Source organism: Pristis pectinata, chromosome 16 (assembly GCF_009764475.1).
Source record: "Pristis pectinata isolate sPriPec2 chromosome 16, sPriPec2.1.pri, whole genome shotgun sequence".
Lineage (NCBI taxonomy): Eukaryota > Metazoa > Chordata > Chondrichthyes > Rhinopristiformes > Pristidae > Pristis > Pristis pectinata.
Window position 1 is genome coordinate 17,833,877 of NC_067420.1, and position 25,239 is coordinate 17,859,115.

Sequence of the window (25,239 nt, forward strand, 5' to 3'; positions counted from 1 at the left end):
TTCCACCGCTGATCCCACAATAAGGACTGTGAGTGTTCTCCCGACTTCCCCTTCCTGAAGTCCACAATCAATTCCTTGGTCTTGCTGACATTGAGTGCAAGGTTGCTGGTGTGACACCACTCAACCAGCTGACCTATCTCACTCGTGTACGCCTTCTCATTGCCATATAAGATTCTGCCAACAACAGTGGTGTCATCAGCAAATTTATAGATGGCATTTGAGCTGTACCTAGCCACAGAGTCATGAGTGTAGAGAGAGTAGAGCAGTGGGCTAATTTCCACTTAATTCACCAAACCCAAATTTCAGAACTGAGTTTAATGCATAAGCATTACTAAATTGTGCAATTCCTGATACAGCAGAGAATAAATTTCATGGATTTGGAATTAACATAAGTAAATAATGAGCAGAATTGGTATCAGTTTTTTTCCCTTGAGGTAGATTTTATTGATGGAGAAACAACTGCTTAAAAATGTTTGGAAATTAACTAAGAACATAGAACATAAAACAGTACAACACAGGAACAGGCCCTTGGGCCCACCATGTCTGTGCTGATCATGATGCCAGTCTAAGTAATGATGCCTACACATAATCTGTATTCCTCTATCCCCTGTCTTTTCACGTACCTGTCTAAATGCCTCTTAAGCATTGCTATCATATCTGCTTTTACCTCCCCTGGCAGTGCTTTCCAGGCACCTATCTTTCTCTGTGTAAAAAAACTTGCCTCACAAATCTCCTTTAAACTTTCCCCCTCCCACCTTAAACCTATGCCCATTAGTATTTGACATTTCCACCCTGGAATAAAGACTCTGAGTACGCTTTCCATGCCTTTCATGTCAGGTGGCCCCTCACCCTCCGATGTTCCAGAGAAAACAATCCAAGTTTGTCCAACCTCTCCTTCTTGCTAATATTCTCTAATCCAGGCAACAAACTGGTGAACCTCCTTCGCACCCTCTCCAAAGCCTCCACATCCTTCCTGTAACGTGGTGACCAGAACTGCACACAATACTCCAAATGTGGCCTAACTAAAGTTTAACCACAGTTTTATACAAAGATTGCTTTCAAATCATACTTTAATTGTTCCTTGATCAGGCAATATTGGAAATATATTTGACAGTTTTAACCTACAGCTCAGAAGCAACCAACAGCAGGAGATATTTGTCTTCATTTGCTGGAGCTATGCTGGCTACTGTTTGCAACTACGATGGGCATTTGTTCAATATACTTCAGTGAAATCAAATGTTGGGGGTAAGTATAAGTAGTAGCTATATTCTCAAACAAGGAACCAAGAAATGAATTTCTCTCTCCTACTTGTTTGAAGTCCATTTTATGTCTATAATAGAATGCTGTCGGGAGCATGTTTAAAAAAAATCTTTTGTAAATACTAATGGATACCTTAATGTTCTCTATATTCCATTGACCCTTGCACTTAATCTGCCTCTCCCCTCACAGGCTGTATACACCTTCACAGCTTCTTTATCCATTGTTAGTAATATCTCTCAGTCTTTTTGTTTGCTTCTGATATACCATGCCTAATTGTGGATCAGAGTCTGGGCAGCAGGACATCTTGCATTTTGCAGGAGCGATGGAGGAGGAGTGAATGTGCATTGAACAAATTTAGAGAAGGTGTGCATTGTGTCAACAAACTTTTTTTTAATTTTTAACTAAGTAGTGGTGTAGTGGATGGGGTTGGGTGGAATTCATGACTGAGCTGGTAGAGATGGGTGGGAATCAGTGTAGAGCAATAAAGTTGAAGGCTTGGCTCTAATCCATATCCCTCTGTGAGGAATTATTCTCACAGTGTTTGCTTCATGCACTGCATTAATGTTCCCAACAGGTAATGAGAAGTAATAAACTGATTGAAAGACTCAATACACATGTTAATCTTATAAATCAACAGTCCCAGTGCAAACAGCAATGATAGAAGGCAGACAAAAAAAAAACTAAAATTTAATTCAGTGCTTTACTTGATAGTTTGATGTTTCAAAACTCTGATTTAAAAATGTAATAAACGTTTATCTACCCATGCTTTTCATCGCAGATGTTGTAGATGAGTCCAAACCTCATGAAGCCTCATCACATCTGGTCAAACATGGACTAGAATAAATCCTCCTTATTATCACCACTGGCCACCATCAGCTGATGTATCAATGTGCCACCATGATGAGCAACACTTGGAAGTAGCACCGAAAGGGCACAGAATGTACTCTGGGTGGCGGACATTAACATCCAACAGCAAGGGTGGCTTAGTAGCACCACCACTTACTGAGCTGGCACCAGGTACTGAATTAACCAACATAGGGATAAACCTACTTGGCCTTATCCTTGGCAAACTAACATATATACCAACAGCTCTGGTAGAAGAAATGTCTGCACAGTCCTTTTGTAGATGAAGTCCTGTATTCATATAAAGGTCATGCTTATTCACATAGTGTACCACTACAGTCATGCTAAATGGGATACACTCAGCACAGATCCGGCAGCTCAATATTGACTACCATATGGTGCTGTGGACTGGCAGCAGAAACATATTGCATTAAAATCCATAACTTCGTGGCCTGACATGACTCTCACCCAGTCATTGCAATCAAGCCAGGGTCAATGAAGAGTTCAGAATGATGGAACCATCAAAATGTTACAAAACAGATGAAGACCATTTGGCCCATTGTGTCTGCACCAGCTCTCTACCAGAGAAACCTCTATTTCCACATCTTTGACCCCTTCTCTGTTTCATTGCAAGTTTTTTCTCAGTAGCGGTAGGCCAGGAAGTGCAGCAGGCATATCTAAAAAGGAAGCACCACACTCGTGTGCTAAACAGCAAAAACACCATTGCAATCAACAGAGCTAAGTAATCTTACACCCAGCAGATCAGATCAAAGCTCTGCAGCCCTGCTGCATCTAGTCAAGAATGGTAGTAAACAATTAAGAGGAGGAAGCTCCAAAAATAGTGCCCTCCTTGACAATGGCAGGGTCCAGCATATGAGCACCATTGACAAGGATGACGTTTTTGCAACCATGCTTGGTTAGAAGTAGTAAGTGGATAATCCCCATATTCCCAAATCACCTTCCACCTTCTCGGAAGCCAGTCTTGAGACGTTTCGATGCCCTTCATTGATATCAAGAAATGGCTGTGGACATGGGATACAGTAAAGTTTATGGGACCAAAAAGCACTAAAGACCTGTGCTTCAGAAATAACAGTATCTCTAGTTAAGCTGTTCCAGTCCAGCTACAATACAGCATCTACCCAACAATGTGAAAAATATCCAAGGTATGTGCTACCTGCAAAAAAGCAAAACAAATTCGATCCAGCTAACGTCTGCTCAAATAGCTTTCTCTCAATCATCAGCAAAATGAAGGGAGGTGTTAACAGTGCTATGAAGCAGCATTTACTCACCAATAACATGCTACTAGTCAATATTTTAGTCAACCTTGACCTCATCACAACCTTGGTCCAAACATGGACCAAAGAACTGAATTCCAGAGGAGAGCTGACATCCAGGGAATGTATGACCAAGTGTGGCTTCAAGGGACCCTGGTGAAATTGAAATCTGTGGGCACCAAGGAAAAACACTCCATTGATTGGACAAAGGAAAATGGTTGTGGAAGTCAATTATCTTAACCCCAGAATTGTTGCAGAGTTCCTCAGGACAATGTCCTAGGCCCAAACATCTTCATCAATGGCATTCCTCCGACATAAGGTTAGATGTGAAGCTGATTGCTGATGATTGCACAATGTTCAGTTACAAATATAACTGCTTCATAAAATGAAACAGCCCATGCCTGTGTCCAGCAAGACCCAGCCAACATTCAGGCATGGGCTGATAAATGGCAAGAAACGTTTGTGCCACAGAAGTGCTGGCCAATGACCATCTCCAACAGGGGTGAATTTAACCCTCTACCCTTGATATTCAATGGTATTACCATCACCAGTTCCTCCACCATCAAAATTTAACAGAAATTCTGGTGGACCAGCCACGTAAATACTTTGGCCAAATAATCACATCAGAGGCTGAGTATACAGCGATGAGTGATTCACCTCCTGATCACCGCCCCCTCCGACCCCTCCCCCACAAGAAGTCTTTCCACTATCTGTGAGACACAAGTAAGAAGTGTGATGAATACCTGTTACCTCTCTGGAGGAAAGCAACTGACACTGTCCAGGACAAAGAAGCCCACTTACTTGGCATGCCATCCACCATAAGATATAGGAGGAGAATTAGGCCATTCAGCCCATCGAGTCTGCTTCACCATTCAATCATGGCTGATTTATTTTCAACCCCATTCTCCCGCCTTCTCCCCATAACCCTTAATTCAAGAACCTATCAATCTCTGCCTTAAATACACCTAATGACTTGGTCTCTACAGCCCTCTGTGGCAATAAATTCCACAGATTTGCCACCCTCTGACTGAAGAAATTCCTCCTCATCCCAATTTTAAATGGACCTCCCTTTATTCTGAGGCTGTGCCCTCGGATCTTAGACTCTCCTACTAATGAGAAACATCCTCTCCACATCCACTCTATCCAGGCCTTTCAGTATCCAGTAGATTTCAATGATATCTCCCCTCATCCTTCTGAACTTCATCGAGTAGAGGCCCAGAGACATCAAATGCTCAGCCAGAGACATCCAATACACTAAACATTTCTTTCCTCCACAGTGGCTCTATCTACAAAATGAACTGCAGTTAATTGCTTTGGTCGCTCCTACACCTGTGGTCTCTGTCATCAGAAAGAACTTGGGTAATTGCTGCATGAGAACACCAGTACCCGCAGGTCAAACACCATCTGATTTGGGAATACATCACCATTCCTGTAGTGGTTTCTGAATGACTGTAGTGGTTCAAGAAGGCAGCTCACCACCATCATCTTTAGGGCAATTAGGCCTTGTCAATGATGTCCACAGCCCTATAAATGAGGTTTTAAAAAATGGATTAGATATAGCTGGGAAACCTATATATTTCAAGGATTTCGTAGGAGTTGAAAACCAGTTAAAGGAAACAGTTGCTGTTTATCTTTTTCTCTTTGAGCTCAATTGATACATTGAGTAATACTCTAATGCACATGGCTTCCTTTATATATCTTGTGGGCTATTTTTAGATTATTTGGAATACAAAGAAACTGCAATTTTTTAAAAAAGAAGGAAAGCAGCTTTTAAACATCAATCTGAGGAAAAGAGATGCATTTTGTTTGAACAGCCAATTTTGGAATCGGTTTGGAAGGATCTAAATAATAAAAAACAGAAATGATGCAATATCTCTTTTTCTCTTTGTCCTCGTGTTCTCTTTCTGTACTATATAGGTAGCTGGTTCTTTGAAGTTAACAATAGTTTGTAATAATGCCTATGATTAGATATTAAAACTCAATTGGTTTTCAAATCACTTGGAGAAAATAATATTCAGATCCTGTTATTGTATGAGAATACATAGAAATTGAGATTTATATGTGTAAGGTTCTCTCAATTTACATGGGAGCAAATTCTTTATACTGTGTACAAACCTTGGAGCATCCATAGGCTTTTCATGTATGGATGCATTGATAGTTCCTGTCAAGTGATAGAATGATAGCTCTGGGTAAAGTATCTACATGATGCCTAAAGCTTTTGAGAGATGTTCAGCATATATTAAATACAAAGTATTAAATATGCAAATTTAAAATGTTTCACAACATAACTTTCTTATTTGGCAGTGCAATCAGGAGGTTAAAGGATAGAAATAGTAGTTTTTTTCTAAAAGTATTTAACAATTCAGTGGAGATTCTGTTCTGTTTTACTGGTAGATAATGGGTAATCACTGTGCCTGGTCTATTGATTATTATTGTTGTATATTTTCACTGACAATGGAGTTCTAACTTATTGCTGCTCTATGAACATGAAATCTAAATAGAATAATGTGACAAATATGAATTGAGGAGATAGTTCCATTTTGAATGTAAAATCCAAAATCTCCGCTTAAATTAGCTAAAATATTATCAGTTTGTGTAGTGGTTTTAACTAACAAAAGCACAATGCTTCTGATGCTGGAAATCTGAAATAAAACCAGAAAATACTGGAAAAACTGAATAGGGAAGAAAGGTGTGATAGAGAAACTGGATTACAAGCATTCTTGGTACACTAAATTATGGCCATGCTTAACTCTAACACCCAATATTGGTAATAGAACCATATGGTCATACAGCATGGGAACAGGCCCTTTGGCCCAACTTGTCCATGCTGACCAAGCTGCCAACCTGAGCTAATCCCATCTGCCTGCATTCAGCCCATATCCCTCTAAATCTTTCATATCTTTTAAGTGTTGTAATTGTACCCGCCTCTGCCAATTCCTCTGGTAGCTTGTTCCATATACTCACCACTGTCTCTGTGAAAAGTTGCCTCTCAGGTCTCTAAATATTTCCCCTCTCACCTTAAAACTATGCCCTCTAGTTTTAGACGCTGGGAAAAAGACTATGACCATTACCTTATCTACACCCCTCATGATTTTATATACTCTATAAGGTCACCCCTCAGCCTTCTACATTCCAGGTAAAAGAGCCCCAGCCTATTGAGCTTCTCCTTATAACTCAAGCCACTCAGTCCCGGCAATATCCTTGTGAATCTTTTCTGCAACCTTTCCAGCTTACTGCCAACCTTCTTATGGTTAGACTAGCAGAAGTGCACATAATACTCCGAGTGCAATCTCACCAACATCTCATACAGTTGTAACATGGTGTCCCAATTCTTGTACTCAATGCCCTGACCCATGAAGGCAAGCATGCCAAACGCCTTTTACGCAACCCTGCCTACTTGTGTCACCACTTTCAGGGAAATATCTACTTGTATTCCTTGGTCTCTCTGTTCTACAACACTCTCCAGGGCCCTGCCTTTTACTGTGGAAGTCCTTCCCTAGTTTAACTTACCAAGATGCAACACTTTGCACTTGTCCAGGTTAAATTCCATCCGCCATTCCTTGGCCCACTTTCCCAGTTGATCTAGATCTTGTTGTAATCTTAGATAACCTTCTTCACTGCCCACTATACCACCAATTTCGCAAACTTCCTAACCATGCCAACTACATTCTCATCCAAATCGTTAATGTAGATGTGAACAATAAAGTGAACCAAGCACTGATTCCTGTGGCACTCCTCTGGTCGTGGGCCACCAATCTGAGAAACAGCCCTTCACTACTATCACCATGATCTCTTCCAGCCCTACAACCCTCTGAAGTATTTCAACATCTTTAATTCTGACTTTCTGACTCTCTCCCCCCCGAATTGAATCATTCCACCAAATGATAGGTGCACCTTTAGCTCTGAGCTCTGGAATTCCCATCCTGAAGCTCAACATTTGTCTCCCACTCTTTTCTTAAAACCTGCTTCTTTAACCGAGCTTATGTGCCTCATTGTTAAATGTTTTTTGAGAAGTGGGATATTTGGCTGCATTGAAGGCACTCTGTAAATGCAAGTTCTTAAAGGCAAGTTCTTGACATGCCCAATAATGCCCAGCAGAGCTAAATCCACCCAAGTTTTGATAGTTTTGTCCCTTCATATATTCATTGCTGGGTTCTCACCCAGTTCCAAACCCAAATCTTTAAATTTTAAATTTAAATTTTATTTACAGCGTGGTAACAGACCCTTCTGGCCCAATGAGTCTGCGCCGCCCATTTTAAACCCAAATTAACCTACCCGTACGTCTTTATCTGGAATATAATGTTCCACAGGAGCCAAGGTGTCTCCATCACTTATCTCAATGTCTTCAAAGGATATGCTAAACTTAGAACACAATTCCCCTGTTATTTTCAGGTGCCCTTTTAAGTTCACCCAGAAGCAATGAAAACCAAATCTGCACTTCAAAATACAGATAATACAATTTATTTGGTGGAATAATAAAGGTTGTACACTTATTGAATTTACATGTAAAAATGATCAGTGTATGTTAATGCATTACATTCATTGATTCTGGTTTTATTTATCTCTATATCTCTTATTTATCTCTTTAAAAATCCTCCTCATTCTTGTACTCAGAGTATACAGTATATGAAGGCCAATGTATTATGTTACACATCAGTACATAACAAGAGATCAAATTAGCTAAGAACAACTTAGGTAGGGGTGTGTTTTGACAAACTATGTAAAAGTGTGAGAGAAACATGTTTAGTCAAGCTGTGCTATCCTTTCGTGTAAGTCCCTTTTCAATGTTCCTCCAACTGTGGTGAGTCATTTTGCCTCTGGCTGCAGCACTTGAGATACAGAGGACAAATTACATATTAACCTGCAGGCATTTGTCAGTTTTGTTCCATTTGACTCAAGTACCCCTAATTACAACAAAGAGATTGAAAAATTGGTATGAAGACAAGGCGGCTCTCTACAGAAACTAAAACTTATCAGCTTAATCTGAAGTAGATAAATGCTAATGTGAAGGAGATGTTATCCACCATTAGGTATGTGAATGTAATGTGAAATGAAGCATAAAGCTACTCGTCAGGTTCACAATTGAATTTTTTTTATATTGCTTCTGACTGCTCCCACCTCCATCTTCCGCCCGGGTGTAAATCAGGATAAGTGCACATAAAGTGCATTCTACTTGACCAGAGTTGAACTTATGCATTTCCGGTTCAAGCCATTACTGGGCTAAAGACACATCCAACATAAGAAGTGTGGCAGAGAAAGAGCCTTGATCCTTGCTTCTGATTTCAAATTTAGTGATGGCAGGGGTGTGAAAATTCATATGTGGACATTTGGTAAGGATTTAATTGAAGTCAATTACCATGATCTCTAACGTTAAATAACATGCCTGGTCCCCTAAAACAAAAACAGATAATGCTGGAAGTACTCAACAAGTCAGGCCACTCAGTCGGAAGAGAAACAGGGTCAATGTTTCAGTTCAGAGATCCTTTGTCAGAACAGAAAAGGAGCCAAAAGAAGTTTGTAAAGCTGCAGGGAGGGCGAGGGGAGGGAGATGTCTCTGACTGAGTAAAACTGGGATGACCATGTGGAGAAGCTATAAACAAGGTTATCTGGTTAATGAGTGAATGGGAACAATTAGAGGGTGAGAACGAAGACAAAAGAAGTTGAGAAATGCAAAGCAGGAGGACAAACCCAGCAGATCAGGAAAAGGAAAAAAAGAATAAAATGAGCTAATATTACAGATGGATGACTGATATAGAATGAGATATCAAGTTACCTGAAGTTGTAGAATTCAGCATTGACTCCAGAAGGCTGCAATGTGCCCAGACGGAAAATGAGGTGCTCTCACTGACAGTACAGGAGGCCACAGACTGAAGGGTCAGAGTGGTGGTGGGAGTGGGATGAGGAATTAAGGTGGCAACCAATGTGAAGCTCAGGGTTGCTTCTGGTCAACTACTCGTTCATCTACACAGTGCAGGCACGGTAGTGTCGCGGTTAGCGTGACACTATTACAGCGCCAGCGACCCAGGTTCAATTCCAGCCACTGTCTGTATGGAGTTTGTACATTCTCCTCATGTCTGCGTGGGTTTCTTCTGGGTGCTCCGGCTTCTTCCCACATTCCAAAGATGTACAGGTTAGGAAGTTGTGGGCATTCTATGTTGGCACCGGAAGAATGGCGACACTTGCGGGCTGCCCCCAGAACACTCTATGCAAAAGATGCATTTCGCTGTGTGTTTCAATGTACATGTGACTAATAAAGAAATCTTTTTCAATTTTTTATTAATTTTCAAATTAATACAGGTTAATACATATAACATCAGTAATTATACACGTAATACAAAGAGATCGAGAGGACAATCATGACATATATAGTCATAAAGAATAAGAAATATATTCTAGGCCCCACAGTTTCTTGGTAAATGAATATATTACAAAAAAAATCAAAAGGAGAAAGAAAAAGATTTATTATATAAAAACATCCCAAATCGAAATAAAGATATCTTAACTTATAACCATTCTCCAGTCAGACACATGGGAGCAGAAGGGGTAAAAGTTGCCCTTAAATAAATTTATATTGAAGAAATGTTGAAACATAAATCACAAATTTATGATGTACAAGATCAAAAATAGGCAATGAATTGAAATTGGGATTCTAAGGGGGTGAGACTGAGATCATTGAACTCAAAGTCTGACCAACTGTAATTAATGGGTGAAGGATTGCTTTCTTGACAGTGAAGATGCAATGTAGTTTTTATAAGCTATGCCAAATATTCTGCAGTTTCACAGTATATCTGAGCATCTCTGTTACCTTCCTCAGACTGTTATGGAAATTCAACTGTGATTACTCACAGATTATCTGAGGAAATACTCTTAACTTTAAAATTTAACTCGCAGCAGTAAATGCAAGAAATTATAGAACAGCTACATTTCTTACTGTCAACTTTAAAGGTTGCTCCTGCTTTTAATAACAAAAAATCTCTCCTTTGACCTTTCACTACTGTTTTCTGGGCAAAATAGAAGGCAGATGTTGTATTAAATGATGTATCTGGCTGACTTGAAAGATCATCAAAATGAACCTCAAAAATGAACATGTCAATAATCAAGCCTGTTCATGAAGCGACTGAGGCCACAGAGGCTTTGATGCTTTAGGGAAGCTCTTTATGCTTGAAATACGTCAGGCTTGGGAAGGATGGTGAAGGATGTTGTAAACCCTGATTTGCACTGAACAGTGAAAGCATAGGACAAACTGGCCTCAACCCTGTACCTGGAAAATGATGACCTAGTTTGCAGTTAGTATCATTTCTCTGCTAGCTATATCGTGGGAAAGTTTTCAGTTAGCTGCTGAATGTTGCCTAAATTAGTTGAAAACTTAGGAAATATGGCTTTTGTGACAAAAAAATACATATCTGGTACATGATAGTATGCAATTTGTGATTCTAGCAAGCGTATTCACAACAGACCCAGTTTCAGTGCAGACCGGTGTCAAGCAAGACTATTTCATCACTCCCACACTTTTCTTAACCTACGTTGCCACAATGCAACATGTCACCTCCAACAAGCTTCCCAATGCAGTAGAGCTAATCAACAGAACAAATGTGAAACTCCACTCCAGAATCAAGGCAACTGCAAATTGTCATTGATGATGCTTGCATATAAGTATGTTTAGAAGCTAAGCAAGTCATTGTTGACTAATCTGCTGAAGCCATGAGACATGGCCTTGCACTAAACATGCACAAAACAAAAGTTCTATTATCAATCTGCCCACCGTTCCTTTCCCCCGTCCCACCCATTACACTCCACTGCCTCCTGACGGTAAAGGTCCATGATGAGATACTGGGAAATATGGAGCCCTCTCTGTAGTCAATGGCCACCTTTCAGTGAAGGTAATCATTGATGATGAAATTCACCATTGTCAGCAAAGCCTTTGCATGTCTGAAGAAAAGACTGTCTGAAGACCTCAAACCTGCTGCAAAGTGCATGGTCTATTGGGCAATAATGAACCCTGCTTCTGAAACATGCACTAGAGGTTCCACCAACACTGTCTCTGCAAGATCCTCCAAATCCACTGGCAAATCAAGTGAACCAATGTCAGCCTCCTCTCTCAGATTGACATCCCCAGCATTGAAGCTCTAACAACATTTAGCTAGTTCTGATGGGCAGGCTGTGCCGTTAATATGCCCGACTCCAGACTCCTGAAGCAGACACTCTGTTCCAAGTTACATCATGACAAGAGTACCAGAAGGACAGAGAAAACTTTTCAAGGATGTTCTCAAAGACTCCTTGAAAACATAAAATATCTTCACTGATTCATGGGAATCCCTGGCCCATGACTGCTCAATGTGGAGAAAGACCATTTGGAATAACGTTGAAATCCTTAATTCCCTTCAAATGGAGCAGAAACTCAACAAAAATGGTGGAAGGTGCACATCACCTCCCAACACCCGCCACATCGAGCTTCTGCACCACCTATGGCAGAGTCTCCGGATCCCGTTTTGGTCTCATCAGCTACCACAGAACCTGAAGGGACTGCCAAAGAATAGAAAACTTATAAAGCTGAAATCATAATTTTTTTCATTAGTGATTAAAATGCATTGAAATAAATAAGGCCTTAACATTGTAATACATAGCAAGAAATGGAAGATCTTGACTCTATTTACACCAAAAATTATGTGCCCAATTTAAACTAAAGGGCACCCATTTCAAAATCTGAAGTCTTTTGTTCAGAACTGAACTGGAAGCAATTCCATCCATGATAAAGTGAAATGGCCTGCTTTCCTCAAGAATAGTCATTTCAGTGTCATTATATCAACAAGCTGTAAAGGGCATTTACTCCCATCCTAGTTGGGGGTGCACTTATTTTGTTTTAAATTAACTTTCAATTTTGAGAGAGGTGAATTATAAATGTGTTTGGGAATGCATAGAGTTTACTCCAGAAAACGTACCATTAATGTATTCATTGCTCAGGTACTGATAAAATGACTGTTAATCAAACTATTTGACAAAAGCACCTCCTTTTGCCTTCAAGGTATAGGTAGATCTGCAGCAGATGACTAAACAATCACACTACAAACTATGGCAAACCTCAAATGGGAAGTGGGGAGGAATTAAAATGGTGTAATTTTCATTTTTTAGTACAGGGTTTGACAGGACTTTACCACAGTCAGACTGGCGCCTTCAGAATTGTACTGCCAATCTGTAGGATTGTTGGGTCTGTCCTAGTTTTGTGATTATTTTAACAGTGACTGATTAGATTCCAGAACCAAAAGCAAAAATCAGGAAGTGAGAATTAGTAATTTGGGCGTTTAAAGTAAGTATCAGTAGCAAGAAGTCAGTGAATTTCCATTTTGGTCTTGGACTATTTTATAAAAAACATCAAAACATAAAACAACTCTAAGAAATTGCATTTGTATATCGACTTTAACATTGTGAAATGTCCCAAGTGTAATTAGACTGAAGTTGATGCCAAGCTAAAGGTAGGGACATTAGGATGGCTGGCAGAAATCTTTGACAAAGGGTTGGCTGTCTCTGAGCATCTCAAAGGAAGTGAGAGAAGTGGAGAAGTCTAGGGAGGGATTTTAAAACTTAGGATTTAGGTGGCTGCTGGATTAGTCTTTAATGGTACAGCAAAGGAAGCAGGGGATACAGGTCCACATTCAGAGCTCTTGCTGAATGTGGACCTGTAGAAGAATTGTAGGGCTGGAGAAGATTATAGACATATAAAAGGGAACGCTTGTGGAGGAAGTTGAACGCGATAATAAAGAATTTTTAAATGGAGGCATTGCTGGACCAAGAAAACAACGTACATCATGAGAGCAGGAGTGATGGGTGAACAGGATTTGGTGTGTGTTAGGTCAGAGGTAGCAGAGTCCTGATTGTGTAGAATGGTGATAGACAGGACGCTAGCAACTTGAGTGGTGCCACAACAAGTTTACTAGTTAAAAAATAGAAATGTAATAGTAATGTGGTAAAGTTGTCTTATCATCACCTGGAAAAGGGTTTTGATGATGATAAACTAAGGGCTTTTTTATGTACATTGTGTTTAAATTAAAAAATAATTTTGGATAAAATGTCATGCCTCCAGCCCGGTAGATCTGAGGCAGTGACAGCTAAAAGTCACCTCCTGCTCTGTACCAACGATAGCCATAAGGAACAGAATGGCAGAAGAGTTCATGAAAGGAAGTCCAAAGCAACCCACTTGGCGAAAGACACAGCGCTAAAAGTGGGACAGAATGAGAACAAGGGTTGTGCTCAGGAAGACAAAGTCAGGAGAATGAGCTATGCAGGTGATGAAGGTTTGTAGCACTAGAGGGATTTGGATTAGTGAGCCCATAAGGGGATTTGAAAGTGAAAATTTAAGGAATCAGAAATCTGGGAGATAATGCATTTCTGTGGGAATAGGGATGATGAATGATACCAGGAGATCAAATGAATTGAATTTTCAGGAAGTTCAGGTGGGAGACACCTGGTAGAGCATTACAATAGTTGAGCAGGAGGTGGGAAGTGCATGGATAATGGTTTCAGTGGCACAGGGAATGAAGTTGAGGCCAAAGCAGATGATGTCACTGAGATGACACTGACATTCTGGAGTTGGGTGTCTATTGAAGAGGCAAGTAAGAGGCTGAGGGTGCAAGTGGTTTGCTTCAATCTGAGAGAGTGACCAAGGAGACGTCGAGGTGAGGGTAAAAGTTTTTGATGGGACCTAAAGATTATGATATTGACACTTCCAGATTTAGCAGCTTATTCTTTAGATAAAGGGTTATGGCTCTTTGGCATTCTCTATCCCATATGTGGAATTGACCGATATTTGAACCACAAGGAATCCAAGAAGTATGGGGATTGAATGGGAAAGTGGTGATAAGTCCAAGATTTGATTTGCCATGATCCTACTAATTGGCAGAGCAGGTGTGAGGGGCTGATTGGCTGACTCTTACTCTTGTTTCTTATGTTCTTTATAAAAGTACTATGTCAAAGATGGCAGAGAATCCAAGCAGAGGAACAGGGGTAATGCAGTACAGTCATGGATTTCATTGCTCATGAATTTAGTCAAGGTCACTTCAATGCTGTGGGAAGTATCAGAGCTAAATTAGAGGGGCTCAAAGAAAAGCTGGAGGAAGCATGGGCATAGATGTGGATGGTGACAACATGTTCAAGAATATTGGAGCAGAGAAAGAGTTTGGATATTAGGTAGGAGTTTGCAAAGACAGCGGGGCTAAAGGCAGGTTGTTTGAGAAAAGGAATGGCAATGGTAGATTTGAAATGGAGGGGAGGCAGAACTGAGAAGAGGAATCTATTAACATTTTTGGCTAGCAAGCACTATAAGCACCTTGACTGGCCATTGAAAGAGAGATGAAGACACACATAACCCTGTTATTACACCAGGCATAGCATTATTAGCTATGATTTTATACCTGCATAATACACACTAGCCTTCATTTCTATTGGGAGATAGAAGGTAAGTTTACTCTGTTTGGTAAATCTGGTAATAGTGGGATCCACTTGATAAATCTATTCCCATTGCTAGCGGGACTGCTATGACTAGAAAAGAAATCATACATAGTGGGAAGATTGTATTCTGAGCAAGTTGCCATTTTGGTAACCAATTGCAGTGATAAAGAGAACATAAATGAACAAAAGAAAGACACAGAAAATTCTGCAGATGCTGGAATCTGGAGCAATTAACAAAAAGTGCTGGAGGAACTCAGCAGGTCAGGCAGCATCCATGGAAGGAAATAAACAGTCGGCGTTTCGGGCCAAGACCTTTCATCAGGACTAGAAAGGAAGAGGGCAGAAGCCAGAATAAGAAGGTGGGGGGAGAGGGAAGAGGACACACGGGCAGGGGATTGGTGAGATCAGGTGACAGGCGAGTCCAGGTGAGGGGGGGGGTGGTAGGTGGGTGAGGAAGGGGGAGAAGATGTAATAAGCTGAAAGGTGATAGGTAGAAGAGGCTGAGGGCTGAAGAAGAAGGAATCCAGTAGGAGAGGGTAGTGGACCATCGAATAAAGGATGGGGGAGGGGAGGAGAGTAGATGGGCAGGTCATCAAGGTGAGGGGAGCCATAGGAATAAGGGAAGACAAAGGAGTGGGGATGGCGGGGTGGGGGGGGGGGGAAGAAAAAGAAGGGGTGGAGTTACTGGAAGTTAGAGAAATCAATGCTGAGGCCATCAGGTTGGAGACTCCCAAGGCGGAATATGAGGTGTTGTTCCTCCAACCTGCACCTGGCCTCAACGTGGCGGTAGAGGAGGCCGTGGATAGACATGTCAGTATGGGAATGGGATGTGGAATTGAAGTGGGTGGCCACCGGGAGGTCCTGGCTGTTGCGGCGGACAGAGCGAAGGTTCTTGACGAAGTGGTCACCCAATCTGCGTCATGTCTCACTGATGTACAGGAGGCCGCACCAGGAGCACCAGATGCAAAAAATGACACCCTCGGACTCACAGGTGAAGCGCTGCCTCACCTGGAAGGATTGTGTGGGACCCTGAATGGTGGTGAGGGAGGAGGTGTAGGGACAAGTGTCCCTATATGAACAAAATATGATCAAGTGTTGGGAGGAAAGGAAAACTGACCACAACTGGAATCTTTAATGAGTTAGAAGGAAACCAGAAAGTTTTGTTTAAGGGGCAGGGTGGTGTGGAGGGAATAGATCTGATATGTCTCTTTTCCCTAACTTTAGCAAAGCAGTTTGAAGTCAGTGATGTGATCTATGATCGAGTCTGGCCTTGTCAGGCTGCCAAATGTAACACAGAGAGAGTTATTAAAAACCAGATCCGTTGAGATGATTAATATTAAAAAATATATATTGTTAACTGTATTTACATTTTTTGCTGAAATTGATGAAATTTACTTTATTATTTAGTTATAAGGGACAGGGCTAAGGATGAAGATGCTCGATCATGATGATACTTGTTAGAAAGTTGCAAAATTATGATGCAGAGGTAAGGAAAGAATGAGGAAATATGTCTCAGCTGGGTGACGTGTCCTGGGGAGGAACTTGATGTTCTTGTTCTCACTGACACTGTATTTGAAACAATTTAATTCTGGTAACTTAGGCCAGAGAACATTATGAAGATCAGTGCTGAAAATAGCACTGCATCCAGTACTGTGGGCCAATTATCCTGTGGAGCAATCAGTTCCCATCTTTCTGTCATTGCTGAGTTTCCTGACCTGCAGGAACCCATGCAGCAAGTTAATTTAAATATGTTAATAAAAATTCTCCCTCTCCAATGCAATGGTTGATTTTAAGTACAAAATTGCTTACTATATATTTACAAATTGCAAGTTTACTCATGTATGAGGTATTGGGTTGTGTTGTGTGAATATCATTTTTTAAACCCTGAATCTCTCCAGCCCATTGTGAGGGTGGGTGGAGGGAGTTCTGGGTGAGGTTATGGTGTTGGAGGCATGTATAACTGTAGGGGCAATAGCAAGGCTGTGGAATCTAAGGAGGTGAACCAAAAAATATTTGGACAGGAAAGCTTACTTCACAATTTAGCTACTAGAGAGTGAAATGAATGCACTGTAAATGTGTATGTTTAAATAGCATTTAATCCTATCACAATCTGTTCCTTTAAATCAATTGTACCAGCTAATGATACTATAAATATTTCAATTGGCAATTATATATTTGACTCTGCCATGGAATTTTAATCATTGTATTTTTCTCCGTGTTGTTAGAAGACACAATGTACTATAACATCAGCTACAAATTGAAGCTTGAATGTGCAGTGACTTGTTTGCCTTTTGGCATTGTTGGGAATGGCGCCTGAAGTTCAGTAAACGCAGACACTTACACACCCCAAAAGGGTGGGGTCTAAGAGACTTTGAGACTGCTGCCGAACAGGAAATTAAGTTGAATACGATCTTTGGAGACAAATTGATGATTCATTCATTGTAATATAAGATTAATCAAACTTTATACTGATTAATGCAAAAAAAATGATGGGCACGGGTGTCTGATATGGGCCTTAATTTTTTCAATATTACATTTATATTGTGCTTCCATTCAAATTAATAATACTTGCACAATTCCTATGAGTTTTAAATTCTGATTATTTAGAATTAATGAATGCTTAAATTGTGTTATTTTATACTAGTTGATGTCCATTATTTCTTGACTAGTAAGAGGAAGTAGTCTTGAGATGAAATGAAGTTAAACAGTCATACATAATTTAGCCAGGGTGTGTGAGTTTAATTCAGATTCCCATTTTATATGTTCTCTTTTATTTGTATAATATGTGATTTTTTTTTGTTAAAATTCAGATACTTCTGTTGTTCCAACTTCTTGAGATTTATCAACATATTGAACTTTGAAAGTGATTAATAAGCATCAATAAAAATCATCTTTTGCCTATAGTTTCCACAAGAGGCACAAAATCATTTTTGGATGATTTCTCTTACTGATATCCACAATGTTTTCAAATTCCTTGATCTTGTTCTTGATTCAGCTTTGTAGCACTCAACATTTAAGTTTGCAAGAGCTTGCAACCCACATCTACAACTTCTGTTGGCAGATCGTTCCACACTCGCACCACCCTCTGAGTGAAGAAGTTCCCCCTCATTTCCCCTTATATATTTCACCTTTCGCCCTAAACCTATGTCCTCTAGTTCATGTCTCACCCAACCTTACGAAAAAAGCCTGCATACATTCACCCTATCTATACACCTCTTAATTTTGCATACCTCTATAAGATCTCCTCTCATTCTCCTGCGCTCCATGGAATAAAGTCCTAACCTGTTCAACCTTTCCCTATAACTCAGGTCATCAAGTCCCGGCAACATCCTTGTAAATTTTCTCTGCACTCTTTCAAGTTTATTGATATCTTTCCTGTAAGTAGGTGACCAGAACTGCACACAATACTCCAAATCCGGCCCCACTAATGTCTTGTACAACTTCAACATAACATCCCAACTCCTGTACTCAATGCCCTGATTTGCTCTCCTTACGATCCTATCTACCTGTGACACCACATTCAAGGAACTATGGATCTGTATTCCCAGGTCCCTTTGTTCTTCCACACACCTCAGAGCCCTACTATTTACTGTGTAAGTCTTACCTTGGTTTGTCCTCCCAAAGTGCAACACCTCACAATTGTCTGCATTAAATTCCAGCTGCCATTTTTCAGTCCATTTTCCTAGCTGGTCCAGATCACGGTGCAAGCTTTGATAGCCTTCCTCACTGTCCACTACGCCCCCAATCTTGGTGTCATCCATAAATTTGCTGATCCAGTTTACCACATTATCATCTAAATCATTAATATAGATGATAAACAACAACGGACACAACACCAATCCCCTTGTGGCACACCACTAGTCACAGGCCTCCAGTCAGAGAGACAGCCATCTACTACCAGTCTCTGGCTTCTCCCACTAAGCCAACGTTGAATCCAATGGCTACATCATCCTGAATGCTAAGTGACTTAACCTTTTTGAGCAGCCTCCCATGTGGGACTTTGTCAAAGGCCTTGCTAAAGTCCACGTAGACAACATCTACCGCCTTTTCCTCATCGACCTTCTTGGTAACCTCCTTGAAGAACTCTATAAGATTGGTTAGACATGACCTATCATGCACTAAGCCATGTTGACTCTTCCTAATCAGGCCCTGTCTATCCAAATAGCCTGTCCTTTAGAATACCTTCCAATAATTTACCCACGACTGACGTCAGGCTCACCGGCCTATAATTTCCTGGCTTATTCTTAGAACCTTTCTTGAACAACTGCAGGATTTTTAAATTAAGAACTTCCCTCAAAATAGATGTTTACTTTAAAATGAGTGCTTAATCAAACACCTCAAGAAACTAAATGAATGTATGTAAAAATGTTTTGATTACTTTAAAGTGAAGTTCAGCTGAAAATGACAGACAATGAAAAATGGGGGAGAAACCTGGCAAGGCTGGACTTCTGGTCCATAGAGTATGCTCTGTTCTCAGACTTCAAGTGTGAATTGAAGATATGAATGAATATGTGGTTGATGGAACATAACTTATTTTGTACAAATAATTAACATCCATAATTTACTCTATAGATGAGGATGCAACTTGCATTATTCCCTGCCTTGGCCGTGCAGTTCATGAATCTGAAGAAAAATGGGACTTTAAATTCTGTTACATAATAATATATTTAAATGTGCTATGCATGAGAATGTTACCAAATATCTAATTGTTAGATCCCGTTTGGTACTTCCTGCACAGGATTGCTCAGTGGATTCTGAATCTGAGTCCTCTGCATATAAAATGCATGTATGTGTGAACGTCACAGGGCACGTGCAATGACACTAATCAATGTAGAATATCCAAGTGATAAGTCCTGTGCAAAATTTTACCATGTTGTCAAGGCTCATACTGCACTACTGCTTTAGTGCAGTATGACTAGAAAACTGGGGCCCACCTCAATGATGGGTGAAAAGTCTGACTCTGAACTGCAGCCATGGCGACAAAAATTTCCTGAAAATAGACTTCTGCTTCAACATTTCATCCTTGGAGAATTCACACATCCTACTGATATCCTTGTAATCCTTTGGATTTTTCCCTGACTCTCTTCCCTGATCCTCAGGCACCCCACCCTTGTACTTCTCCCCAGCACACCACCCAATCTTGCCTCTCCTTCCTTTTCATCTTCTCTTCACTCCATTCGGTCTTCCCAACATCCTCTGATCCTTCTTCTTTGTCCATTTTAACCTGTTCTTCTCCATTGATTAGTCACACCCCTTCCCACCCCAAATCTGTAAAGATGGGAAATTTATATAATTATAAATGCCTTTTGTATATGACAAGGAGCCCAAAGGTTGAATATCAGAACCTAGGTCCCTTGCCCAAAACTGACAGGAACCCCCAAAGAGTCTCCTTTTACTTTTGCTGCTTAATTTTGTTGAGAAGTCTTTAGACCTTTTAGTTCTGTGGCATGTTACCACAGTAACATGTGTTAGCTACAATAATAATGTTGGCTAATGTGTATCACACCATGCAACAACTGAGAATAATTGAATGAAGTTTTGTTACTAGTAACTCTAGGAACTTTACAGATGGTTTGGGAATTGCATTCTCACTATCCCATCTAATTTTCAATGGAAATTGTTGGCGAGTTTCCATGAATCTGGTCAAAATATTTTACAATGGAAATTGGATAATAAAGCTTATAATAGCGTGAATAATGTTTACACCAAAGAAGAAAAAAAATGCATTTTTAAGTTTATTGCAAGATATTAAACTCTGCTTTAGAGTCTTGCATGATGAATCATTCCACAGAAATAATAATATAAGAGTTGTTTATTCAAATAAATTCCTCCATTAACAGCAGTGTTCTTTTGTTTAGTGGTCTGACATTATTTGCATAAATCTTGAAGATTTGTCCCAGTCAACCTAATCAGGCAGTGAAAAACCAATGAGCTGCATCATGCATTCTCAATTCTTTTTCTTTGCTTTTTGGTGCCAATGGCAGTGTTTTCTCAATTAGAACATTGTTGAAAGAACTGGAAGACCCTGCAGCTGATGGTGCTTTGCTTGACTCTGGCAAGCTTAATGCTGACATTGAAAACTTTTTATTTGAGATACCCAGCAATCCAACGTAAAAATCCCACCCTTTAAAAAGACTTTAAAATAGTATGATTCCCTTTATCTCTGTTCCTCTTATTTTAAGATCTTAAATCTGTTCAGCACATTTTTCATCAGCCATCCTAACATCCAACTTGGCAAAGATTCCATTTATTTTTGATTTCAAGTTTGAGAAGCATCTTAGGGACTTCTCTATATTCAAATCACTACATTATTGGAACTAGATAAGCAAAAGCAGCCAGCCAAATGTGGCCCGGGAGCAGTAAGGGAACAGTAAGCAGTTTAGACATCAGAGGCCAGACTGGGGTCTGTGGATGGGATTGGGGATGTTGAGCGAGTTCATTTGGCCAGAGGTGTGAGGGCAGGGGTGGACTTCAGAGCTTTCACTGGGGATTGGGGTGTTAATGAGGTTGAGAACTGTAAATCCAGGAGAAGTGTCAGGGCTAGGTGTGATTGTGCTGTGCACTGGGTCGGTTGGTGTGGCGAGGCCATACTGTGATGGTGAGGGTTGTGAGTAGGGAGGTTGGGGTGGGGTAGAAGAATTGATGCGTGGGAGTTAAATAATCGCAGACTGAAGGAGCAGTAATGAAACCTAGTTGTCCTGGAAGTGCCCAACAATTGTCCCAGGGGTGCCGATGTGGACTAAATTGTCCAGGGACGTTTCAGGGAAAGCAATGTGTGATGTCAGAACTTGTGGAAATTGTGATATACATGCAAGTGTGACTGGGAAACACCTGAATAAGGTTCTGCTGTGAGGTGATATGACGCAAGTATTACCATCAGTCACACTGGAAAAGTCAATATCCAATCACTTTGCCCTGAAATAAATGGCACTATATGATCAAACTTCTAGGCATGTTCTGTAACTTTGGTGTGAGAAGTTAGGGAAGTTGTAGGAGCAGGGCAGAGGTTTGGGGCTGGAATTGGAAGATAGAAGTTCGGTAATGGTTTTACCATAGTGGAATCTCTGTTTGATGGGGTGTCAATTACATCTAAGCCTATCACAGTGAGACCGCAAGGACTGAATTTCTGATGGCACTGCCACAAATTTATATGTGGAGAAATGCAGTCTAAATACAGCATCAATGCTTTACAGGGTGATATAATCTGCAGGTATACAACATGGAGCTGGTGTGGTTGGACTTTAAGAAGTGAAATACATGGAGGAGAGGCGGCAGCCAGGCATGAGAGTGGATTACATCGGAATGCAACATAGGAAAGGATGATGAGAAGCAAGGCACTTACTTTGGCTGCTCTAATCAATTGTTCAACTTCTTTCTATATCAGAAAGTGTTACTTGGGTTCAAGGAGGGGGCAGAGCTGTCAGAGGGAAGTAAAAAACTGTAGACGCTGGAAATCCAAAGCAAAAGTAAAAAATGCTGGAGGCATTCATCGGGTCAAGCAATGTCAATGGGGAGAGAAACAAAAGTCAATATTTCATCAGAACTGAAAAACAGAAAATATGCTTTGTATTGCAGAGGGGGTAAGGGGTAGAGAGAACAGTGGAATGTCTGTGGTAGGGTGCAGGTCAAAGTTATCGAGGTGACATTTATGTTTAAAAGCAGTGAGTTAGAGACTGAAAAGTAAAACAGAAAAAAAATTTGAAACCAAAAGCTATAGCTGCATAGACAGGAGAGACAGAGAGAGACAGAGAAAAAATACAAGGAGTGGTAACTTAAAATTATTGAAATTCAATTGAAGTCCAAAAGGATACAGCATGCCCAGATAGAAGATGATGTACTGTTCCTCAAGCTTACTTTGGGCATTGTTGGAGCAATGTTGAAGGCTGAAGACAGAGGGCAAATGTCTTCTCCTCAGACTCCAGTAACACATTTCAGTAGAGAAAGTATTTGAACAATTCATTCAAGAAACCACAGTAAGTGCCTGGCTTTCCTGATCCTTTCCTGTGTGACATTCCTTTTCTCATTACCTTCAGGGTGATCAGTGCTAAAAGTGGAATCTGACAGCAGGGAAAGGAAGTCATACAATAGCCCTGAACTCAGAGGCTATGAATTCAGGACACCAGTTTTTGTCCTGAAAGGAAAAATGAGCATTAAAGTTACGTGGCACACAGGATCAGGAGAGAGGATTTGAGAAAGAAGGCAGAGCCTGAAGCCAACCTCAAGCCCTACCTACATCCAAGAGAGTGTGCCAGTATCCAAAGCACCACAAACATCTACATTCAAACAGCTGGATGGTCATCCCCTATCAAAGATGCCTCCGAATCAGGCAGCATTTACTACAAAGTTAGTCTTTTTCTAGATATCACTGCTTCCATGCAAATCCATCTCTTCCTGTCTTCTGTGCCAGCACTAGAGGAAGTACACTCAACCTCTACAAGGCTGAGATTGTAGCCTTAATGCATTTTATACCATAGTTAGAAATCCTTTGTGTGTAGTTTCTAACTATAGTATACCATGCATTAAGGCTACAATTCTACTATACTGGTAGATAAGAGAATGGGACTCATCCCAGTGGGTTAGCACCATGCTCAGTCAGCATACAAGGATGGTCAGAGTGATAGAGTTGTGGAAGCAGGCCAACAAACTGCAGTATAAGCTCCAGGAACAGCATCTCATCTTCTGCCTGGGATTGCTTGGAGCCCCTGGAACCCAATGTTGAAGTCAACAGTTTGAGATAACCAGCCTGTACTATGTGCGTCAGAACTGAGCTGTTCTGATGTGAGGTTATCCACTTGTAATAATAACTCAGTTTTTCTCTCTTCACAAATGCTTTCTGATTTGCTGAATATTTCCAGTGTTCTCTTTTATTTCAGATTTCCAGAAACTGCTTTGTACTCACAGTCCTAGCATGTTTGTTTCTCTCTCTGCTGCCTACTTACACTCTTCCAGGCACATCCTCTGTGATAAATGAGCATTCATTTCCCTTTCTTAGAAGTCACTGAAAGCAACTGTGTTGCATGGACAACCTTGGTCTCCAGCCTATCACTTATATTCCTTTTGTTCCCTTCACCCTTCATACACTCTACAACTTAAATTGCTTTTATTCTCTCAGTTTTTCTATTGTGATAAAGGTTATCAGCCCGAAACGTTAATTGTTTGTCTCTCCATAGATACTGCCTGACCTGCTGTGTATCCCCATCATTTTCCGCATAGGTTGTAATTGGGTTTCTGACAGCTGACACCAGGCACGTTTGAAATTGATCTCACTTGTCTTCTGGTAGCCACCTCGTCATTCTGCTCGAAGATCCAAGGAACCAGAGGGATCGGGCACAAGCATTACGGCAGCTTCCCGGGAAATGTGAGAATGCTTGCCAAAGTAGGTTACTATTGCAGTACCTTGATAGAAGTCTTTGCCTTTGACCAATGTGTGTGGTTGTTCTGAGAACACCAAGATGATGACACCAACACCATGATGACATCCTGCATCTGTGGAAAGCCCACCAGAGCTGCTAGGACATCTGTGTGCTCCTCTTGGTTGGTGTAATCACAGTAAAGTTCACATCATTACAAATAAATCTTCTGTCCCGTGTCTCATGTACTTGTTGGCTACCAACAGGGATGCCCTGCATATGTCTCCAGATGCAAGGAACTGACTGAAGATGGTAATTTGTGGCCACAGGTCCAGCAATCTTCCAGACTACTGCTGATACCTGCCACAGCCTGATGTGACTGCTGAAATGCTGATGTTCAGAAATATAGAGCCTTTGTCTGTATGGTCTGCATGGTGGGTGATGCATCTTACAATCTGCATCCCTCTGCTACTTCCTCCTCATTTACTCCCCTCTCAGACATTCAGCTGCAGGATCCTGGACCATAGCAATCACTGCTGCTCCTGAGATCTAGCTGAAGGCAGCCAAAATGTCATCATTAATGACGTGATTCAGAAAAACTCCAAAGTGTTGAAACAACGCTCAGAAATATTTCCCAAGAGTTTTTAAAAAATGAGTCTCAAGAAGCCATTGTTGTATAGTCATGAGTCTAAATCAGCCCTTATTTTCCACTCTGTTCTAGCTCTGTCTTCACTGGTGAATTTAAACAGGTAGTTAAAATGCCTGTAAATTGTAAATGTCAATGCTCAGCAGCACAGCATCCTGTTCACAACTTTTGCCAGAAGTGGGAAACAATATCATCAGGTGACAATTGCAATCACAGCACAAAATCAATCAGCATAAATGTGGAGTCAATGTACAGTATATAAGGGGGGCTTTTGAAGATTGTGGTTAAACCTTAGTATATTCATATTGACTTCAATTTTATTTTTGATATATTTGTTCACCGGATGTGGATGTTGCTGGTAAGACCAACATTTATTATGCATCCCAATGCCCTATGACTAATTGTCCCAAACTGAACTGGCAGT